Raw genomic sequence first — 23,945 nt, 5'->3', positions numbered from 1 at the left:
CTAGAAATTAAAGTCTACCACCACCCAAGAAAACAAGCACTAGAATTCCACATTTTCCCAACTCAAATACCAGGCTTGGGGACGCTAGAACTCCTTGACAAGAAGGCCTTTTATATTAAGAAAAAAGCAGAGGTGTTTCAACTGCTACTAGAAAGATAAATAGCCTAGGATATCCATTAGTGCCCCATAAATTCTGCTGCTCAGAATGCTGATATATTTCTAGTGATTTGTGATGTTTTCCTTTCAGGTTCTTGATGGCAACCTAGATTGAACACAATAGACCAGTTTGGCAAAGGTAAAATGTCTAGCTATGACACACTTAATTCCCTGGACTCAAAACTCTTAGTACGTGTGAAAACAGCAAATCTAGCTAACTTCCAATTCCCACAGAAATCCCCACTGGGAATAAGACTTTCAATGTGGCATTTCAAGGGGGAAATTCCACTGTTAAATGTGTTCTTGAAGGATCTCTCCTGGGGCTTGCATAAAGAAATTTTTACCTATTTTTCTTTCAAACATGAGGTTTTAGTGGGTCAAACCCATTACAAGAGGGTTGATGTAATTTGGAAGGGAGAGCTACATGTCTCCACTGCAAGCTCTAGGAATGAGACCCAGGGGACAGTCAAGTAGAAGGTGACACCCACAGGTGTGAGCAATGACTTCATATTTACTAGGATGCGCTGCAATGGATACTTACTCTCTGTCATTTACACAACCTGAAGACCGGTTCAGTCAAGAATGGTTATTGGAGAAGAAAAGACAGATAGACGTGGGACCAGGTGCAGAACTGGCGGAAAGTTACAAAACCTTTTTATTCTCCCTCTGGAAGCAAATATAAACCTGCTTTATGACTGCAATCCTCGCTTCCCAGAGAAGCACCTTTGCAATAATAGCATCACAGAACAAAAGCTTGAGCAACCAGGGGCATTTAGAAAAAACAAAGCGTCCCTCTTTCCAAATATTTTGTTGTCATGGCTGCCTTGCCTGACTCTTCCAATCAGGAGCTCATCATATTCCTAGGGACTGGAGTACTGAAGGGCACTGTCACTGTACCTCTACAATAGACTTGCTTTGATGATTAACTGAATCACTATACGTACAGACACTTTGGACAGTGTCTAGCACATAGAACACTCTATATAAGTCTTAGCTATCGGTGGTGTTGTGATGGTGGTGGTTGTGTGTGGCTCAATTAGCCACAACACCCATGTTACATTGCAAACATGGTTTAAAGCAAAGACTGGCTTGTTTGCATTTTTCATCTTTATTCTATATCCCATGCGAAAAACTCTAACCATGAGATCAGCTATTTAAAATGTCTGCAAATATTTAAGCTACCTACTTTCTCTACTACCTTTTAAACTTTGGAAGAGTGGAGAGCAGGTCTTCTCAACTTCAGCACTATTGACATTTTAGGCTGGAGAATTCTTTGTTGTGAGGAGCTGTCCTGTGCATTGTATGATATTTAGCAGCATCCCTGGCCTCTACCCACAAGATGCTAATAGCACTCCCAGTAGTGACAATCAAAGATGTCTCAAGACATTGCCAAATGTCCCCTGGGGGGCAAAATAGCCTCTAGTTGAGAACCATGGGTCTAGAGTCACTTTTAAGCTACAGACATCAAGTTCCCTAAAATAAGCCTCAAATGTAAGATGCTGTGCCCGTGCCGAAGACCTCACTTACACCACAAATGGCATTTACTAGCAGTGAAGTGAAACCCAAAGCCTTGCCGGGACAGTGCAATGCTTAGCACTAACAAGCTATGGTGAGCAAAATAGTCCAAACTTCTTCACATATGCAAACTCAACATTTAATTTTCTGCAAGATTACCCACAATAATTACAAAGTTTCTATAACGCAGCCTTAAAAGCTGGGAACTATGAGATCCATAAGAATTGATCTTTTATCTTTTACCTTTGCTGTGTACTGCATCTGAGTAACATAGCAAATGAATGTAGGCAATATTTTCCTCTAATTTCTAGGAGTATTAAAGTGAAACTTTACTAAAATTAAACTGATTATTAAATAATCCAGTGGAGAGAAAGAGAGTAAACCTCTAGGGTACAAACAACACTGAGGCAGACAACCAAAGGCCCATTTTGCTTATAAACATAGATCCTTTACCTAAATATCTGTTGTAGATACGATAACTATTAGTTTGACATTCCAAAAGTAATGTTGGAATATTAGCTGGTAGAGCATAGAGCTGTCACTTACATGACATATTTGTTCACTCTGCCAGTCACAGACGGTACCTCTGAGGCACCAGAGACAGTCTGAGTAGACTTCCTACCGCAGAGTCTATGGTCAAATGCAGACTAACACCAGATCAACTTGAAGATTCCAGAGCCATTTTCAAAGCCATGATTTCTTTGTTGTGATCTCAGATTTAACCAGACCAAGAAACTCACCCTAAGGCACAGAGCTGTATTAGCATCTTATTGACCTGATATGTCCCTGGGTGGTACAAAGCATTAACAAGCTCAGCTGCAAACCCAAAGGTTGGCGGTTTGAGCCTGCGGAGATGCAACTCAAATGAAAAGCCAGGTGATCTACTTCCAAAATATCAGCCATTGAAAACCACATGGAGCCGAGCTCTACTCTGACACACCTGGGGTTGCCATGAGTCAGAATCAACTGGACAGCCACTGGTTTGGTTTCCAGTTTGGTATTAGGATCTTATTTACCTGACATTAACAAAACAGAACTCATGTGAGAGAGAACATAAACTCATTTCACCTTCTGATAGCCACATGACTTAAAAAGTTTCATTCCAAAGGAAAAAAAAACACTGACTCCTGTATTTTAGCTGAGTATCAGGGCAATGCGTTTTTTCCCTAAGGGTATTAGTTGCTTTGATAAAGGAATTTTGCACCGTCTCCACATACACTGGCTCTCACTTAGCTGTCCTTCACTTTCTAAGATGATGTTACTGTCAGGGATTACTCTCCTATTACAAAGTGAGTGGGTGGGGCTGCAGATAAACACGGGACCTAGGCTTCCAAGTACAAGGTCATTTCTCTTTTGTTTAGAGCTGCCTCAATTCCACCTTCGGAGGAGAGAGATTCTGTTCCACTCTACTATCTGACCTCAGAAAGAGAGGAAAGCTTGGGGACAGAGTGAGGAGCAGAAATTGGCATCCTATGGGGGCCTTAATGGGACACTTCCCCTTTCCCTACCCCTTTGTCTTCATTTTTCAGCTGAGGACAACGTTCAAATCTTTGCACTGTCTTGTAGCCATGTATACCACACGCTCAACACACAAAATGACATCAAAAGTCATCTCTCCTAATATTCCCTGGGTTTTTCTCCTTCCTAACTCTCTTCACACTGGTCTCCAGTCCTACCCTGCACCAACCTTCTTCCAAGGCTGGAATCTCTAAGAGGTGGAATCAACTTTGATACGGAGGTCACAAAATGCTCTATTTTAATAAACTATGTTACTCAGAGAAGCCACTTAATCTTGCTAACTCAGCTGTAAAAGGGAGATGATAACGTGTGACTTCATAAACTTTCACAACATAAATACCATGTATTATTAGAAAAAAATACCTAAATTTGGAGAATTTGTGGAAGGGGGTCAGTCTGCATGTTAGTTCAGTAGAAACAACAGGAAGATAATTATTTCTCAACAAGTACGGTTACTCTCAGGCAACATTGCTCAAAGCTGGTCATATGGTTCCATGACCTTTGAAATGAAAGGGTGACAAGCCATTGCTTTACCCCCTTTCCAGTCCCTCCTCTCTACTTCCAGCATTTAAACATTGAAAAAGGGCAAATGGGTAGCTATCACTTTTCTTCCCCCCAAGAAAGACACAGGGACCTTTGAATAGTGGTCTAACTTCAGCGATTCCACTTAAACTGATTTAGGAAGCTGGTCTGACTTTGGCGTTAACCTCGGAAGTTACTAGGATTTCCCATTTCCCTCTTTCCTCTCTGTTCTGGACTGCATATTGTTTCTCACACAACACTTGGTATCTCCGCTCTTTTCCCGATCCCTTGTGCTTAGAAAAACCCAGGTCTTCAAAACAAACATGCAGAGCAGGAAGTACCTCTTGGAAGGAACTCCATCTGCTCTGCAAACGGAGTGCCAGTCAGACACGTTGCGGGAGCAGCAGGCCACTGTCTGGGGGAGACACCATAGCGTCTGGTGGACCCCAGGAGGCTAAGGCACAAGAAGGCACAGGATTCTCTCCAGTGCCCAGCTGGGATTCTAGGAAGAAAATGAACGTTGTAAACCACAGCCCTCAGACCTTCCCTTAAAGAGGCCAGAGAGATGGTAGCACTTCAGACTTAAAAAAAAAAAAGAAACAACCCAGTTGCTGTCTACTCGGTTTCAACTCCTGGTGACCTCACACATGTGAGAATAGAACGGTTCTCCATAGGTCTTCAATGGTGTGATCTTTCAGAAACAGATCGCCAGGCCTTTCTTCCCAAGCGTCCCTGGGCGGACTTGAGCCTCCAACCTTTTGGTTAGTAGGCGGTGCTTAACTAGGTGTTTGCACAACCCAGAAACTCCAGGCTTTAAGGCAAAAGCAAAACCTGTATGAAAGCGTCACCCTCTATTTCCATTTCTCAGAAAGGCCCTGATTGTATCCACAGTTGTGACTGCCCTTCCTCCATACCATACGCCCCACATTCTTAGCAGGCGATTCAGTGATAATCACAGCAATTAGAAGAGAACTTCGCGGTAAAGAGCAAAATCTCGGAGGTGGTCAGAATCCAGAGAAAACCCTTCTCATATGCTGTACGTCTCAATGAGCTGAAGGAAATAATTTAACTATGAGTTAGTTTCTTCATCTATTAAATCAGGAAGAAAATGTGACTTACTTAGCTTACAAGATCTTTTGTGAACATCAATTAAATAAAAGAAGTCAAAGTGATTTTTTAATAAAAAGCATGAGTATTACTAAATGCTTAATCTCCTACATGGAGTAAGGTAAAGCATATAGATTAATCTAATCTATGCCTATAGGTGCAACAGTACAACCGGTCTTTAGAATATCTCCAGAGTTAATCACTGAAAAGGCAGAAAGATTGCTCTACTATTATTTGCCTCCATATCAGTGTACCTCTATGTTTTTCTCTCCATACCTCTTTTCTTGCATCTATATCGTTCTACGGATCTCTATGTATGAAAAGGTAGCATGATGCAGTAGAAGAGTGTACCGGATTTAAGGTATAAATCCCAAACGCATTATTTCTAGTTGTGTTGCCTTGAATAAGACAATGTCTAAAAGGGAGACAATGATCTTAGTACCATCTACCTCCGAGATTGCTTGAGTGCTAAATGAGACACATCTACTTACGCTCTCTTTCTGTGCCAATATTCCTACTCCTTCTCCCTCTCTTCCTCCTCGTTATCTATTACCCTTGCACCTCCATCTCTTATATTTACTTGTCCATAAGATAGACTTAAGTTATAATTCCAAGATATTTTCTGTGATTATTGAGTAACTAAATTAAGTTACTTTTTACTGTGACCGTCATAAGAAAACGAAACCAAAAAGATTTAAAAACAAAACAAAAAAACTTCCCTGTTTTTCGTTTGAGTCATTTGAATTCCCTGGAATAAACCCACTGCATGATCCTTGGGTCTCTCACTCCAGAAAACGTATACTTTTCCCCTATTACCCTGCAGAATGTCTCTGACTTAAATGAGGCAGTGAGCATCTATGAAGGGAAAATTATAAATTGGAGGCTTTGCGTTGTCGTTCACTAGCTATGTTGTTGCTAGGTGCCATCAAGTCAATTTTGACTCATAGCGACCTCATATGACAGAGCAGAACTGCCCCACAGGGTTTGCCAGACTATCATTTTTACAGGAGCAGGTTGCCAGCTCTTTCTCCAGCAGAGCCACTGGGTGGGTTCTAACGGTCAACCTTTCAGTTAGCAGCCGAAAGCTTATCCAATGCGCCATCAGGGCCCCTGTATGTGTGGACTTAAGCCAGTTCCACCACCTCTTGAAGGCTCAATTTTCTCATTTATAAGAAGAGGGTAACAACAGCTATGTCATAAGCATAATGGGAGAATTAAATCAATTAAGATAATATAGCCCGTGGCATAATGCCTCGCTCAATGGTCAGTGTACAATAAAGAGCAGCTGATAGTATATTGATACTAAAAATCAGTTTTACATATTAATGACATATTAATAATAGCAATTTGGGGGGACAATCTCAAAATAGAATGCTTTCCCATTGAACAGCACAGAGACAAAACCTTTAATAATCCCTAACGTTTGCTGAGCACTTACTGTGTGCCAGACACACTTTTCTTAGTCTTTGGCATGTATCAACTCATTTAACATTCACATCAGTCCCATGAAGTGAGTACCATCTTTCTCCAATTAAAGATGAGGTAACAGAGACTCAGAGAGGTTCAGTTAGCTTCTTAAGGTCATCCCAGCTAGTAAGTGTCTGAGCTAGGTTTCAAACCCACAGAACCGAGGTCTAGAGCCGCGACATAAAGAATCTTTCAAAATCATGCTTCTCCATGAAAGAGGGCGTCTTCTACATCAAGTGGTACATTGGAAATAATTTGTTGCTGGAAACAAGTACTGAATCTGTAGATTATCTCCTTTCTAATTTAAATCAGTGCAGTGGCACTTACAATGGCATCACTCTTACTCATGAACATTCTGACTTCCTCTCTAGTGTAGGAAAGAAAGCAATGGCATACAAGTTAAAGCTTTGGAGACTGTTTAGAGCCCCAGGCGCATCTGTGGTTGTGTATCATATATGTGTACGTCACCCATCAGCATCAGCAGCAGCATCATGACCACCACCGTCACCATCATCCCATCGTACCAGTATTTAATGATCACCCTTCCGAGGCAGTGTGATAATTCTTCACATATGTTTTCTACAATGTGTGTTTCAGTGGAAGGAAAAGTTGAAAACCATTGGGCTACCCCGTTCCAGACGCATACTTACAAGCATCTTCTCACAATTCTACCATACAGGACTCCACCACCAACCTTGGTGAAAAGGGAAACCAAAAAAACCAAACCAGTCACCGTCAAGTCAATTTCAACTCAGGGCAACCCCATGTGTCTCAGAGTAGAACTGCACTCCATAGGGGTTTCAATCGCTGTGACCTTTCAGAAATAGACTGCCAGCCCTTTCTTGCAAGGTGCCTCTGGGTGGATTTGAACCACCAACCTTTCCGTGAGTAGCCTAGTGTTTAATCATTTGCACCACTCAGGGATGTCCAAGGTGAAAAGAGAAGAGGAATGTAAACAATATTTACTGGTATCTATCTGTGTCAAGCACCGGGCTAGGTCATTTACATATGTAATCTTATTTAATCCTCACAACAAACCTAAAATATAGGCATTAACGTTACTGTAATACCAATTTTACAATGAAGGAAACCACAGCTCAGAATGATTAAGCGCCGTTCCCAAGGATCACAGAGTTTATAAATTATGGCCTCAGGATTTGAACCAGACTTCTGTGACTCCTTTGTGCAATCCCTTTAGGAAAGGGTTACCATCCAGTTTTTCCTAAGCTGGATTTGCATTATAAGATCTCCTTTTTGTAGTCTATTCTCTAGAAAACAGGAACTCTCAAAAAGAATGCTAGCCTGGAAGTCAGAAATTCCAAGTTCTAGTCCTGGTTTTGCATCTCACAAGTTTTGTGACTTTGGACAAGTCACTTAAGCTCCAATGTTTGTTTATCTATGAAAATGAAGAATTTCCAGCTCTAATCTCCTATACTCTAGGATTTCCCTAGAAATAGCATATATCCACTGTCACTCATATTCTATCAATTCTAACCACAGACTTTTTCTCCACCTTTGGAAGGGAAGATTCTGGAGAGGGGCCCATCACACTGGTGTGCTTACTGACGGCACCATCAGATAAGCATGGTTGAGGAGAAGGTTGGCTGGGAACTGTGAGAAAGTCATCCACCTCACAGCTGTCCCTGCCTGAACAGTACCATGGAGAAACAGAGTCTCTCTCTGGAGATCTCTGCTGGCATCCTGTCTTCATTCCTTTCTGAAAAAAAAAATTCGTATCATTGTGAAGAATGGATCGCCTTCTATACGCAACTGCCAAAAATCCAACTGCCGGCAAAATCTGTCCGACAAAACCCCTTAACTGCTTTGATTCAGTTCTTAAAGGAGATCAGTTGTTAGAAGGTCACAGAGAAGCCAGCCTACTGCACAGAGCAGTTTGAGGTTTCAAAGCTGTAGCTACTAAGGGAATCTCCTAGCTTGATGCCCCTCCCCTCCTCCATACCATTTAACCAATGAATCAACAAATAGTTACGAGCACAGCTTCCCTGGTGTCTGCAGGTCACTTCAGATGTGGCTCTTCAGTTCCATAGAAGGAGAAAAAAAAACATATTTTTCTGATTCCCCTTAAATTTTCTGTTTATAAAACCAGTGCTGGCATCAAAAGACTGTGGGTCTCCTGCCTCTCTTTTAAGGAAGGAAAGAAGGAGGGGAAGAAGAAAGGAATTGGACCGTTAGATTTCAGGAAGGTGTAGAAATCTTGCCAAGAAATGTCCCTTTGATAACATATACCTTCCATGCTAACTAGCCTGTTAATTATTACTGATTTTTAGTATATATGATTATCTTTTGAGAACAACAAGTGGTCACTAGTTTTAAACTTTTAGGATTGATGTGATCAGGAATGTCTTAGACCTTCAAACGTCCTTCAGCCCTCAGCTCTAGCAATAGGATCATATCTAAAATGTGCATGTAACTTGATACCCACAGTATCAGAAATCCTAAGTACAGAAAAATCTTAATTAATCTTCCTAAATAATTTGCATAAAATGAAAACGCAGACAGTGATGTTACTTTTGGCTCTTAGTAAAACGTTATATAAACCAATACACCCTGCTACAACTGAACCACCCCCTCCCAAGTGAAGACAGGTAACCAAAGTGGACATCTGTCACTAGAACTGACCCAACACTTAGAGCGGGATTCTACTCAATTATACGTTTCCTCAATCAAAAAGACTAACAAAACTAGCTACAGTTTATTGACCACTTACTGTGAGCCGAATATCATGCTAAATACCTTCCAATGTACCATCTCATTTCATCCTATGACTCACTCATTGGGGGTGCGTTATTATCCTCCATTTACAGACGAGATGTGGAAGCACAGTCAGCTGAAGTCACTTTGCCCAAGATCTTAAACAAAATGATGTCTGGTGCAAAGACTCTAACTCACGTCTAACACCAAAGACTGTGCTCCTAATTACCCTTCACTGAGCCCTTCAGTCCTATCCTTCAGCTTGGAGAACTGTGGCAAGGAGAACTAAAGACAGTATATTTCTATTATAATCCTATCCAAAATCTTACTTGGACTTGATGTTTCCAAGTCTGCTTTTCATTGCTCCTTTTTTACCCCCAAGATGAATTACTCCAGTTTTGTCTATCATTTCTTTTTGAGAAGTGTAACTGGTATTAGAATAGCAAACCAACCATGAGACCACAGATTTAACCATGACATTTGAAAGAATTTTATGACCTAAAGCACACAATAAGGGGCTCCAGCATCTTAAAATGCTCAATTAAAAAAAAAAAAAAAGGAAAAGCTTAAATATATAAGTATTACGTTAAAACCTGACACAGTTCTAAATAGTTTGCCAGATACAAATCTTGAGTGTGTGTAGAGGGAGCTGACGCTTTTATGTGTTTGCTGAGCTTTAAAATTACAACCTCATGCTTTTTATGTGGTAACTGGTTCTATCAGAGATGAGGTATTAATAGAAAAATAAACACCTCAACTTCTATTATCCAGTGTGGCATCTATATCTGTACAATCATGCATCTATTCAGAAGTATCCGTATACTACATGAGGTACATCATAAACATGTCACTATCTTTTGTTTCAAGATGATATTATTATCTGTTATCTCATCTGTGTATGGAAGGAGGTGTGACTCAAAAGACCAGATCAGGTCTGTTTCACTTTGAGATAAAACACACCTAGAGACGGTCCTTTTCTTAAAGCGCCCGAGGTTGTCTGAGACTGACCTCGAGCCCCTTATTCCTGAGTGGTGTGTACCAACCAGGCCAGCCCTCCCAAATCTGGATAAAGGGGCAGCTGTGCTTCTCATTGCCTTTTTTCCCCAGCACGGATTACCAGAGTTTCTTCTTTCATTTCCTTTTGATAAGCATAGCCAGTATCAGTACACCAAACAAATCATGAGGTAAGTTTAAACATAACTCTAAACACAGCTACCATTTATTAATTTCTAGCTAGCTGAAGGCAAATGTATGAATATAAGCCCTTTTCCATACAGAAAGCACTTCTACCTGGGAAATGCAAATATTATTTTAAAACCCAGTCCTTTAGAAGCCAGCAAAGGCCTGAGCAGATGGAAAGGCCAACATTAGGTACAATACTCAGATCGCCTGCATGTGCTTCTTACCTACCATACTGCAGAAGTTGCTTCTCAAGTGAGTAACGGTCTTCAGAAAAACTGAGGTGACAAATTAATCCAGAGACTTAGGGAGGGAGAGAAAAGACAGTCGCGTCCTTACTTAAAACCTAAGGAACAAAATGACCTATCCCTCTTATGTCAAAGCTGGAGAACTTGTAATGCACAATTAGCATGACCTTCCATGAAGGAAGCCCCGAAACACACAGATTTTATTGTTTCTAAAACAAAGGTACTTACCAGCGAAAATCCACAAGTCACTACACTTTGCCCAGAATTACCCTGGCCACCCTTCTCCATGGAAGCAACGAGTGGGGTCTGCCAAGTTTGTGGAGGTAACTACTTGGGTAGGACTAGGTGGGGAGGGGGGAGAAAAGAAAGACTTTCCCTTTAAAACCGAACAGAAGCTGATACCATATCACATGACTTTTTACCGTAATTTCTATTAAAATCATTTCATGTCTGGTTGCCTCTGCTCTCCTGGCTCATTTGTATTGTTTACAACAAGTCACTGCACTGGCAGTTAGTGGTGGTGGAATCCATGGTTACCCGTTTTTACATTCACTAGTCAAATGGAATGCAGCCCTGCTCTGGGTTTCAGAAAAGCGAGCTCTTAAGAAACCACAATCCAGCTATCAATCAGGCTAATCGGAGAGAAATTAATCTTATAAACACAAGCATTGTTGCATATTAAAAATTGATAGAAAGACAGCGCAGGGTTTTATTGGTTGGAGTTACAAAAGTGGACAAGCTGAGATTCGACTTAAAGAGTCTCCGAGTATGCAGTCTGTGGTCTAATCTGACAGCCATCCATGTTGTGCATCTGAAAAGCTTTCAAGAGTAATAAGACCACCCTTTAAAACAAATCCACCACCACCCCCAAATTTTTATGAGTATTTACTCTACCTGAACATACTTAGAATATAAATAGAGCCTAAATTCAGGTTAACCAGACTGCAACCCCAAAAAAGTAACTTAAACAGATACAAGACAGTAAAACACCAAACAGCACTGAGTAGGATTCAATAAAGACAAAACTTCAGTGGAACGTTCTTCACGAGCAAATTAAAACTGCAAACTAATATGTTGTATTGAGAACAAGAATGATACCAATTCATTCCATTGTCCGTGAATTCATGTTGCTAATTCTTTAAAACACATTCCCCAAAGTGAACTTGTTTCTCAAGATGGACATGACCAACAATTATAACTCCTAATAAAAATTGAGAAATTTTATAGTTTAATGCCCACAGTAATTGTCCCCCAAGTCACATCGAAATGCTGAATGAACAGCAAATAGTTAAACCTAACATATTACAACCCCATCTACTGCAAAGTCACTGTATCAGACGCTCGAATTGATTTGTTTCCTCAGAATGAATTGAAAATGAATATAACATAACGTCGGAAAAATCCCTCCTGCACTGCTAATCGGATATTGTATAATGGTTGATTGCAGTTTTGTCCTGTACTATTGCTGCCTAAAATCATACATACTTACACGTTCTGGGTTCTTCCAAGAGTTTGGTGCAGTTTCAAGGGCAAATGTCTTAAGGAAGCCTCTCTACTGTGCAGCAGGGCGCCTAGCTCAGATCTGGTGACAAGAGCACAGTGCTAAATCTGACAACAGAGAAGGGAATTTCCTGCATGCAGAGGAGATCTTGGAAAGTCTCGGGGTTGAAAAGGCTGCTTTCAATGTGCTGGCTGGTTTGCTCCCTGGTTGTGTATACACAGGAGCAGCTGATCTGTGTTTGCAGCCCTGCAGAAAGGAACCTTGACTGAAAACCAATGGCATCACATTTCAGTGGAGCTGGTGCCAAGCGCTGAGGAGCAAAGCAACCTTTGACAACTTCACACAATTCAGACCGGCAGACTTACCGCAGGTCAGGGAGGAGCCTGGAAAGTGTCCCCCCCGCCCCCAGGTTTCATCTCGGGGCTGTGAACGCAGTACCTGGGAAACAAAACACTGTTACAGCTGGACTTGGCCAGCAACGTCAGCTTGTTCCCTGCCTGATCTTAAATGCATTCTCTGTCTCTACTGCACTGACTTACCATCTACTGTGTACTAACAGAATTTTAAAAATTAAGCCAGATTTCCAAAATATACTTCCCCCTCTGTTATATAAGCTTTCATGTCCACAACGTGTAATTAATCCTGTGCAGAGTACTCAGACCCCTCAGATGTTCCTCACCAATAAACTGAGGAAAAAAACAATACAGGATTAGGTAGGGTCATGCCTAACTCTGTATTTTGTCTCCCATTCAGAGGCTAGGGTTTGAAATAAAATGTTTTGTGGGGGCCGTTTTATTATTGTTCATTACAAATTGGGGTTGACTGCAACACTTCCCTCCAGTAAAGTCTGCTATTATATTGAAGCTATAGGTATATTAAGAGCAGACAAGTGATGCTGCTTAGTGGTAGAATTATCTCTTTATTATCACTCATGATATGGATGAGAATGGAAGTTCTAGACCTTGCCAACTCTCAGAGTAAAAGTTAAGGGGGTGAGGGCTATACAAACTTAATCCAAGTCATTGGTTAACCTCTGTATTATCTATGAGTTCCTCGCTGCCCTCAGTCCCTATGACAAGTCTAGGTTATGGTATATTCTATGGTATTTTGTCACTCTTGTGCATTTTGCTTCAAAGAGCAGAAATCAGAACTGACAGTTTAACAAAAGGCCATGTTAAATGCGGCAGCTGGCACAGGGAAGAATTCTCCTACTTATCTGAAAGTGACCCAGGAGCAGCCTGAGTAACTGGTGAATTATCCAAGGCCTTGCCTTTTCATTTTGGCCACATTATTGTTCAGAAATAATGATAATTCCCTCCCATTTGAGAGCCAGCAAAATGTAATGAAAAGAGTCTGGGCTCTGGTGCCAGACAGATTTAGCTTCTTTCCTGACTCTACCCGTTTCTACCTGTGTGAGGCTGGGAGTTGCTTGCAGTCTCTGACCTTCTGTTCCCTCATCTGTGAAATGGAGACAATGTATCTATGATACAAGATTATTGTGAAGATCTAAAGGGTAACATATGTCAAGTGCTTAGCAGGCTGCCTGGCATGCCGACACTGACGAACATTTCCTGAGCCTCCTGGCAGGCACAGTGCCAGACACTGGGGTACAAAGTCAACTAAGACACAGCCCCTACCCTCAAATGCAGCTCCACAATTCTTAGGGCTTTCCTCCTTTCCCCCGTCACTTGTGGGGTCTCTACTACAAAGTATAAAAACACTTTCAAACACTTGGTCTCACTTAATCCATGGGAGAATCCTATGAAATAGATAAAATTAGATGCCACAGGACCCAGAAACATTTTATTGTTATACACAAGGTTGCCACGAGTTGGAGCTGACTTGCAGTAACAACAACAGCGTGCCCAATTCACTGCTGGGGAAACCAAGGCATAAAAAGGCGAGGGTTACACAACTAGTAAATAGTACCCAGAACATCAATTCAAGCTCTCTGATTCCACCAAGTACTCTTTGGAGTATACATATGAATTGGCCACGTAGCATCCATTTTTTGCACAATTCTGTATTTTATCATTATCTTAACATTTTCATGTGTATATATATTGAACCTCCCATTAAGGTAGTATCCTTAAAGAGAGAGACTGACTATATCACAAAGTTTACTTTGTATTCTCTGATAGATCTAGTATGATGCTAGTAAGCATAATACATGTTTAATAAATCTTCCTACATTTGAAAGAAACTCAAACTGGGTAAATTTTGCTACGTATGATCGACCTCATAGAAAACTAGCAGTTTTCAACAAACGAATGTACGGAGATTATTTAGGTTCTTCCAGTGCTCATGTTATCCATGTTCTCAATTAGTTACAAATAATTCTGTACGTGTCAAAATTGTAAACAATGACTTATAATTAAACCACCTGAAGATGTTTTCTTCATTTATTTAGCATATGTCCTGTACATCGAGGCCGTGGTGAATTCTGGTAAAAGCAATGAAATATTTTTAAATTCAAATTTAATCCCAAAACATCTCTTGCTTTCTAGATTCACTTCAGTTTCTAGATTTAACAAATCACAGGGTATAAAGTTCTGTTGATCATTATCTTGTAAATCAGAGGAGAGCACAGAGCCAATCTCAGGTAGAATCCAAGCAGATTTTTGGAGACTATATACATACATATATACATGTATATATATATAGTCAAAATTGACTTGATGGCAGCAGGTATATATATATTCCATATATACTGCATATACATATCCCATATATACATATCCCATATATATATCCCACATATATAGGTATATTCCATATATATTCCAAAGAGCACAAATTTCTTCAATAATATTAGACATTTATCAATGAATCATACATAAAAATAAAAATATCCTTGAACTGAGATACTATATAGTATCTAGAACTTGCAAGTTCAATTGCTGTATTACATTAATCAGTTCTAACGTTATACTCTGAAAATCTTTTTTAATGGCACTCATATCATAATTTATATGTATTTCCTGCCAAACAATGATTTCTTCAGCTTTAACAAAAATTCGAGAAATTTAGATTAATATCAATGTCATGGCAAAAGTGCAAACGACAGGCATTGCCTGGAACAAAAAAAACAATTACGGAATACATTGTTCTTGTTTCCAAAATCATTTACTTGCTTATTTAGACAAGCCGTGGCCATCTGTAAGGGAAAGTAAATATGCCCCTCAAGCACTGGCACCGCATACGTTAGAATTATCCGGCTTGCTAACGTCTCATACGTTCAACCCTCCAGCTGCATACTATTTCCTGCTTCCTCCCTAAATAAAGTAATACATAAAGTACCTGCCAGGGTCAAGGGCCTAGCTACAGAAAATAAGGCCTATGGCAATAGTTTTAAATTGCTGAATGATCTCTCACATCTGGCGATAGAAACTCCAATGGCCAACAGAGACTGCTCATAAGCGTCCGCCTCAAGCAGCACCCAGGACACACGCCCTCCCTGTCATACCTTAGTTACACCTCTGACAGCAGAGTTAGTGCTTGGTCCACAGTGGGCAAGAAATGGGCCTACTCAAAGGCCACTCTGGAGCTAAACAAATTCTCCTAGGACTTGACCAGACCTAATGGTCAGCATGAAGAACTGGTTGAGCCAAGGACTCCTCCTCACTGCCCAAAATTAAATAATTTTATAGTTTGTTGTTGTTAGTTGCTGGTAAGTTGACTCTAACTCATGGCAACCCTATGTGTGCAGAGTAGAACTGCTCCGTAGGGTGACCTTTCAGAAACAGATTGCCAGGCCTGTCTTCCTAGGCACCTCTGGGTGGGTTCCAATCACCAACCCTTCAGCTAGTAGTCGGGCACTTAACTCTTCGTGCTGCCTACAAGCACTTTTATGCCCATGAGTCTCTTCCAACTCTCACAGTCATCTTGAGAAGTAGATTCACTTATTAGTCCCATTTCCACAGATGATAAAAGTGCAGAGAATTAAATAATTCCACAAGATTACACAGGCAATAAGTGGCCAAACAGAAATTTCAAACTGGGTGCTCAAACTCTAATCCCAAAGTTTTTCCACATACCATACTGTGCCTTCCCTTCAGGGGAACTGTGCACACATTAATTTCCCTTTCCTTGTCACATTCCACAGCTCAGTTAAACCCAGAGCAGGCTGTCCTCACACACACACACACACACACACACACACACACTCTCACATACAATCACACACACACACACTCACACACTCATACACATGCATTCATATACTCACACTCACAGACACACAATCACACATACTCTCACACACACTCACACAAACACACACACACTCACACACACACATCCCTCCATTTTTTCCCCACACACATACTTATATACATGTGCCTCCATTTCTTCCATTTTTTCCTTTCTCACATCTTGGCCAGTTACCTCAGAAAATAATTTCTCTCTCTCCATTTTTCCTTACTTTCTCACTTTTCCTTAAAGTTGTGTGTTAAGAGACAAATCTTATCACAGATAATAAACTTAGAAGTAGTACTAATGTGGCACTACTTCACGGGAAAGAAAAGTCGTATATTTTGAAGCAAACGTAGATATAATAAACAATCACTGCAATCAGCCCCTAAAAATCTTGAAGGTTTCTAAAAGTCCTTTTCAGGAACTCTGCAATAGTTTCCTTGTATCCCTTGACTTCAGTTACACACGTGGTCTCTTAAACACCAACCCTCCAGAGTCTAGGGAAATGATAAACTACCACTCAGTTTTACTGCCTTTAGGTTATGTTTATCACTTGTACCATAGTAGAACTTTTTTACATTATTTTTCAACACTGACATACGATATTTCACCCCAGTAAGCAACGACAGGCTTTTGTGGTCTAGCCTAGGAAAGTAATTAGCATGTTAAATTGTTTTCTGTGACACAGTGTGTTTTGAATATCTAGTAATCGACCTAAAATAAAACTTTTAATGCAATTCTGTGACATAGTGTGTTTTCAATAACTAGTAATTGACCTAAAATAAAACTTTTAATGCAAACTTGACTCTAAATTCCAGGTTTGCAGCCCAAGCCACTGCACCTGAGCTCATTTACTACTTGTACATATTAACATTTCTGTTCATGGCACAAGGCCACAGGTAAGTAAATAATTAGTTTATAGAACAGTAATGTTGTTGTTAGGTGCCGTCAAGTCGGTTCCGACTCATAGCGACCCTGTGAGGGTGTCTGTCAGCCCCCACGTGTGTGTCAGTTTGTCATACTGTGGGGGCTTGCGTGTTGCTGTGATGTGCGAAGCTACGCCACCAGTATTCAGACACCAGCAGGGTCACCCATGGCGGACAGGTTTCAGCTGAGCTTCCAGACTAAGACAGACTAGGAAGAAAGACTCTGCAGTCTACTTCTGAAAAGAATTAGCCAGTGAAAACCTTATGAATAGAACAGTAACAAATGGGAGTATTTTAATTGGTTGATTCATTATTAATCAATCACTTAATTCAGAATGCCAGGAACAAAGTAAGTTGGACACCATCTTGTCCCCCATGGCCGATGAGGTGATTCTGACACCTAGCAACCCTACAGGACAATGTAGAGCTGCCCCACGGGTTTCCAAGGCTGTGAATCTCTGTGGAAGCAGACTGCCACATCTTTCTCCTGCACCATCTAGTCCAAGTCCCTCATTTTAGAATTCAGGAAGCAAGGGTTCACTGTGGTTCTCTGACGAATGGGCAAACAGAGTGTGCCATAAACTCTGTTTAGCACACCATCTTGATTGATCCTTAGCTGAAGACTGACATTCCTTAGTATACACATCAAACTAGAAACAGCAAATTTCTAACTCTGAAGGGCACTGGTCCAAAGGATCATCAGATATTATGTCTCATATCTGCAACCTTAACCCGCTGCCATCAGGTCAATTCCAACTCCCAGCGGCCCTATAGCAACCTTAGGGAACTAAATATTCATACTAACTAGAAAATTAATTTCTAATAATTGAATTGAACTGTTATTCTAAATAGACAACTATGGATTTCTCTTCACACATAATAACTTGGAAAAATATGCAGCCTGGATTTACTACAGCACTATAGCCACAGTCTCTATGAAGACTATAACTTGCTAACAATTTCCCTGATTTATGTTTGAAAACATACAGGGCATGAAATGATGTCTGCAGCCTTAACATTTTTCTCAAGAACACTGGTGGGCAGAAGATATATTCCAAAAATCATGTTGGTTCCTTATTACATGTCATTTTTAATAGAAGTGTATGATAAGCAATTATACATACTCCACCAGAAAAAAAAAAAGGGGGCATTAGATTTTACCCCACCAAGGGAGGAAAGAAGGCAAAAAGAAGGAAGGAAGAGAAGGAGGCGGACAGGAAAAAGAAGAAGAATGGGGAGGAGGAAGGGAAGAAACTCTGATAAAACAATCTGTTTTTATATAATGGCTTACATTGTAAAAAGCAATTGCTTTCCTGAGTAAGAAAATGCAGTAAATATTCCTCCAAAGAACAGCTTATGGATAATGTATGGTTACAAACTGTAACACAGTATACAAATGTTATTCTTGTTGTTAGTATTTAACATATATGGTAATTTGTTTCACAATCTATAATTGTGTTAGTAAAAGTAGATATTTGTGAATATAAATTATATTGGTCATAAAATCAGCCTTATTAATCTATCTTAGAGTGAGACCGAATTTAAATGGGCCACTCTGATAGCATAGATACTTAGGAGTATTATTTGTCCTACCTCGTAAGTATCTATCAGAAATAGGAATACAAAAGTTTTTGCTATGTTTCATATAAAGTTGGCATCCTGAATTTGAATCTTCAAAATAGTAAAAAATTACTATGTTAGATATGCATATTGGCTAAATTAAAAAAAGTCATAAGTATAAAGGAATTCATTAGTTCACATTCTTTTTAAAGTCCTGTCCAGGTTATTTATTTTAGCAGATGTGCCTTCTAAGATAATATTTAATATACCGTGGATTGCCAGAAGAGCGAGCAAATCTGTCTTGGAAGAAGAACAGCGAGAATGCTCCTTAGAAGCAAGGATAGCAAGACTTCATCTCACATACTTCAGACAGGTTATCGGGGGGAGCAGTCCCTGGAGAAGGACATCATGCTTGGTAAAGTAGAGAGTCGGCGAAAAAGAGGAAGACGCTCAATGGGAAGGATTGATACAGTGGCTGCAGCAATGGTCTCAAGCATAACAACGATTCTGAGGATGGCACAGGACCGGGCAGTGTTTTGTTCTGTTGTACACAGGGTCGCTATGAGTCGGAACCAACTCAACAGCACCTAACAACAACAACAGCCTTATAAGAACAGTCATAAACTTCCTAGGTAAATAAAATATATTTAGATCTCCAATGTCTTGTATTCAATCACAGGAATCTAAATACATTCAACCCTCTTTTGAGGTAATGATCATCACCTTGTTTAAATAAAAAAAGCATCTTTCATAATGAAAATATAAACAAAGGCACAGCTTAAAACTATAAATGATTCTTCACTACTACAGGTTTTATCAACATCATGTTATAAATATGCCATTAGATATCTGTACATGCTGTGCATGTGTGAGGGACAGTTGGAGGTGGGGTTTATTTATAACTAAGACAATGGAGGAGGGAAGCGAAGGAGGTAGTGGCCTTTTGCAATTAGAAATCATCAGGGTTGAGTAAATGAATAGTATCTAATCTCCAAGAAAAAGAAAGTTGATCTGTGTGATAAAGACACATATAGTTGTAAGATTTTTCACAATATATACTTCAGGAATTTTTTATTTAGAGATTTATAAGGATTTTCCAGTTACCTGAATCTGAGGATCTAAATCATAAGACTATGTGTAGCTATATCACATTTCAAATGACTGCATTACTTTCTGCAATCATCTCTTGACAGAAGGCCCCACAGGCTCTCTTTCTTGGCCACATCTACTACTGATCCTAATAACCCGTTGCCATTGAGTCGATTCTGACTCAGTAGAACTGCCCCATAGAGTTTCCAAGGATTCCTGGTAAATTTGAACTGCCGATCTTTTGGTTAGCAGCTGTAGCACTTAACCAGTATGCCACCAGGGTTTCAGAATGATCTTAATACAAAGTCCTATTATAAAGTAGGATGAAAATAATCTAAAGAAGATCATTCTGGAAAAAGCTGCTCAAGCTCTCCCACAGCGCCCCATCCCCATCCCCATCCCCAGTCTCTAGCATGAGAAGGTGAGAGCACCTAGGAGAACTTGCTTGCAATTCCTTGTGCTGATCCCTAAGGCCCACTTACTCTACTGGGATGGCAATGCTCCTCTACGAATTGCAAAGCTGTAGCATTTCAGGGCTTTAAAAATCTGACTGCAAAGTGACAAGAAAACTGGTTTGTTTGCTCAACAGGCCCAGTACATTATTTTGCTTTTACAAAGGCATTTTAAGTGAATAAAAAAAAAAAAAAAAATCACAATATCAAGAAACTTTGTAATCATCACTTCATAACGGCAGATGCTATTGTTCTGTTGGTTTTCTCATACCAGTGGTTCAACTGAAAGATTCGCCAACTGCTCCCTGGAGAACACCTAAGATCTGCATTTAAATGGAGATACAGTGTTTCCAAACGCACAGTACCTAGAAGGCAGATACTGTCAAGGCTTCTTAGTGGGAATAACTGAAATTGTGTTAGGTATTTTTCGGTGCTATAGCTCCGTATCCCCATTTCAGAGGACTCAGGCTATTTCCATAACATTCTTTTTCCTCTGTGCATTCTTTGCAATATTTGTCCTGAGACGTTAAAATTAAACCTTGCTTCATAGAAAACTCCTCACTCTAACAACAAGCAATTACTATTGTACATATCATTTCTGATGTGTACGGAAAAAGACCACAGAAGATAGCCTGGCCAGAAATGTTAAATAATTGAAAAGTATAATGACTTAATAGAGTAGTAAGCTTAGTTTACAATGCAGTCAATTTAAAGCTATAAAAATATTGTGTAAAAATTTTATCTTGTGGTTGACCATTACGTAGTCTATCTATTATTCAAAAGTATCGCAACAGTGTTTTTCTTCATTAATGTGGCTTTTGGCATTTCCCTCAAAATCTTGCTGTTCCCACAGTTTTTCAACAATTCTGAAACAAATACAAAATCTCGGTTATATCATAAACTCCCCTCACTAAGACAATGAGACATTCAATGTCTAACTGAAGCCAATTTCACAGGTCAATCTGTTAGGCGTACTTTAACCTCCTCAGATATGATCTGCTTTGCATTTAATAGAGGCCAGCACACAATACAAAAAAAAAAAAAAGGACTAAAGCTACATGTTTTGACACATCTGTAAACAAAAGGAGAACCCCACAAATAACCCCCTTTCCTGTGACACACTAATCCAGGGATTTGTCTGTATTAGAAAATGTCACGGGGCATGAGGAAAGTTTTGCCTTGAGTGTTCAGTTATGGTGCATAGCATGTCTGTGAAGGAGAAGAAAGAGACACTTAGGATCTATTTCAAACATAAGCCCATTACCTCTGGCAGGCTCTTGCAAAAATTCTAGCTGCCACCGAAACGTCCCTGTAAACAAGGTTACTGAGAACAGCCCCAGATATTCTTCTCAGCAACACTTTCCCGACAAGCCCTTCAGCTGTCTGCATAGTCAGTTGTACCTTATCTTGTGCACTGCCATTCTCGTGCTGATTCAAATTCAGAACTCAAATCGAAAGACGAAATATCTGGAAGATCACTTAACACTGAAACACTGTTGCAGCCCTAAGAGGTGATCAGCTGGGGCTGGGGACAGGGTACTCTCTCGGTAACCTTTTAATTTCTGGAAAAATTGTACAGAATAAATTTTTAGCAGCCCACACATGGAAACCTAACCATTCTGTTAAAGTATCACCCATCAGATTCACTTTGCTCCTCCTGCAATTCCCGCTAAAGAAGACTAGCAGATCTCAGTACATAGCATACATGAAGATGTCAACGCTCTTTGGCTTTATTAAGGAAAATAAACTATCTTTTACCTACATTCCTTACCCCAGTCAAGGGACACTTTTATGTGCTAGATGAGGCCATTCCCCACATACACACTTCTCGTTATAACGTAGGTTCAAAGACTTAAGGAGAATTGTTTTAGGAAAAATAATAAACCTTTTTGCATAACAGACAAATGTACATACAGCTACGGCATCTAGACCTGTTTCATTACATACTTGGGCCTTCTAATATTTGAAGGAAAAAAAACTATCAGTGCCACGTCATCTCTGTCCCTTGTGTTTTCATTTTTCAGGTACCTTCTCTACGACCATCATTCCTGAACTCAGATTTGAGAACTGTGCAAATTTCCCTCTCTTCCCCACAATGACAGAGCTGTTTCTCAGGTTGGGCAACTCATTTTGATAACATCAAATGTGCTGGACAGGGACAAAAACAAAAAACAAAACCGTAACCACCCCTCCATCCCACTCCCCAGCCTTCCTCTCTAGGACATTTCTTCCTCGGTTTTCCTGCTTGCTGCCTCTGAATTTGGGCATTTTCCAAACACACTCCCCTATTTGGTCTTTGGGCAGCGTGAGAAACAAACCAGAGTTTCTCTTCAAAACTAGACTAAGCCATTCAGCTGCCCCTTAAACACTTCAAAACATCCGCAGGTCTCTTGATCTTGACTTAAAGTATTAAGCAGGGGTGTTTTAAAAGTAGTAGGAAGTCATGTGTGGCCCTAACAGTTTCTTTTAACCCACACACTGAGAATTTCTGCTTTTCTTTTTCTTTCTTTTTTTTTTTTTAGAGAGAGAGAGTGCTAGTTTGAACATTGCCCTCTGGTTTATGTTAGCAAAATCATTCGCTTTGTGTGTGTGTGTGTGTCTGTGTCTTATTGCACGGCCACTGGGTCTGGTACTACAACACAAACACAGCAAACGTGTTTCCCTAGCTGAAGCAGACCCATGAGGCAATTCACAACATAACCGAAGCAAGCACAATAAATAAACACATACATAACCATTCTACAGCACTGAGGCACGTGTCTCCAGGTCCTTCCGGACTCTTCCAGAATTGCTCATTAAGATTCTGAAAGGGGGAGGGGGCGCAGCTAGGAAAAGGTTGCCAGGAGGGAAGAGGCAAGGGGGAGGAGGGGCGCTTTGCCCTCCGTGTCTCTCTCTGAGAATCTCCAATCACCAAACATGGGAACGGGGAGGGGGGGGGGCTCTATCCTGTGGACCATTCTGACAGAGTTGAGGGGTAGGAGGGGGTGGGTAGTCTGAAATACTTACATGAGGATCGGGTGACCTCCGTGCAACTTCACAGAGTCCCTGGGGAAGGTGACAGGGTTGGGGAGGGAGAGGGAAAGGCGTAGAGGACAGGAGGGAGACACCTAGGACCCGAGCTGCAGCAATCAGCAGAAGGGTTTACCAGCCTACGACAGCAGTCCTCAACTCCTGACACCACCATCTCCCCAACCATCCCTGCCCCAGAGCCCCTCTCCCCCAAAGACCAAAGACGCACCCCTCTCCCCTCCGAGTCCCAGCGCCCTAACTCTGCCCACACTCTTTGCCACTTTACCGAGCCCTGAAGTCTCTATCCAGGAAGGGGGATGGGACGGGTGATTCAAGAACAAATCTAATTGAAATGAGAATTTCTGTGTCTGTAGCACACACGCTGGCAGTTTTGCAGTCACATAAGTCTGCAAGAGGTGGGCAGGACTTATGGCTGTGTTATTGAGGGAGGGGTTGCTTTTTGTTGTTTTTTTTTTCCCAAGACTCTAAGCACGTGAAGGGGGAAGAAGGTAGCAATAAAGATTTCACCCAGGACTGCAAATAAAGAATGCCCCAGATGCAAATGTCTGTCTCCAGATGTTCACGATAAGGATTTGGACCAGTTACCTTGGCAGGGTCAGAACTGCAGCAGCTTAATCAGGTGAGTCGTCGGGGATTTTAAAGAAGCCGAAGCCGGTTTCTTTGGCTAGGAAAGTCTACAAAACCCCCATGCAGGAACATTGCACATCTTACACACGCCTCCTTTACTGGGCTCCCGCGACCTCGGCAGGCGAGGGGGTGCTGGCCGGCC

The 23,945-nt window shown here is 40.8% G+C and overlaps 1 protein-coding gene across 1 annotated transcript in view; it reads right to left on the bottom strand.

Annotated features, from left to right (window-relative positions):
- The window catches only part of ESRRG (estrogen related receptor gamma), a 641,420-nt gene extending 617,552 nt beyond the window's left edge, over nt 1–23,868 (bottom strand). Inside the window, exon 1 of the mRNA XM_004375935.2 lies at nt 23,762–23,868. The gene's annotated coding sequence lies outside the window, so the exon portion shown is untranslated. The remainder of the gene's footprint in view (nt 1–23,761) is intronic.
- Between the last annotated feature and the right edge of the window lie 77 nt (nt 23,869–23,945).

The sequence above is a fragment of the Trichechus manatus genome, unplaced genomic scaffold (genome assembly GCF_000243295.1).
Source record: "Trichechus manatus latirostris isolate Lorelei unplaced genomic scaffold, TriManLat1.0 scaffold00039, whole genome shotgun sequence".
NCBI classification, from domain to species: domain Eukaryota; kingdom Metazoa; phylum Chordata; class Mammalia; order Sirenia; family Trichechidae; genus Trichechus; species Trichechus manatus.
The sequence above is the reverse complement of the archived record's forward strand: the minus strand, read 5'-3'. Positions and strand labels throughout refer to the sequence as shown.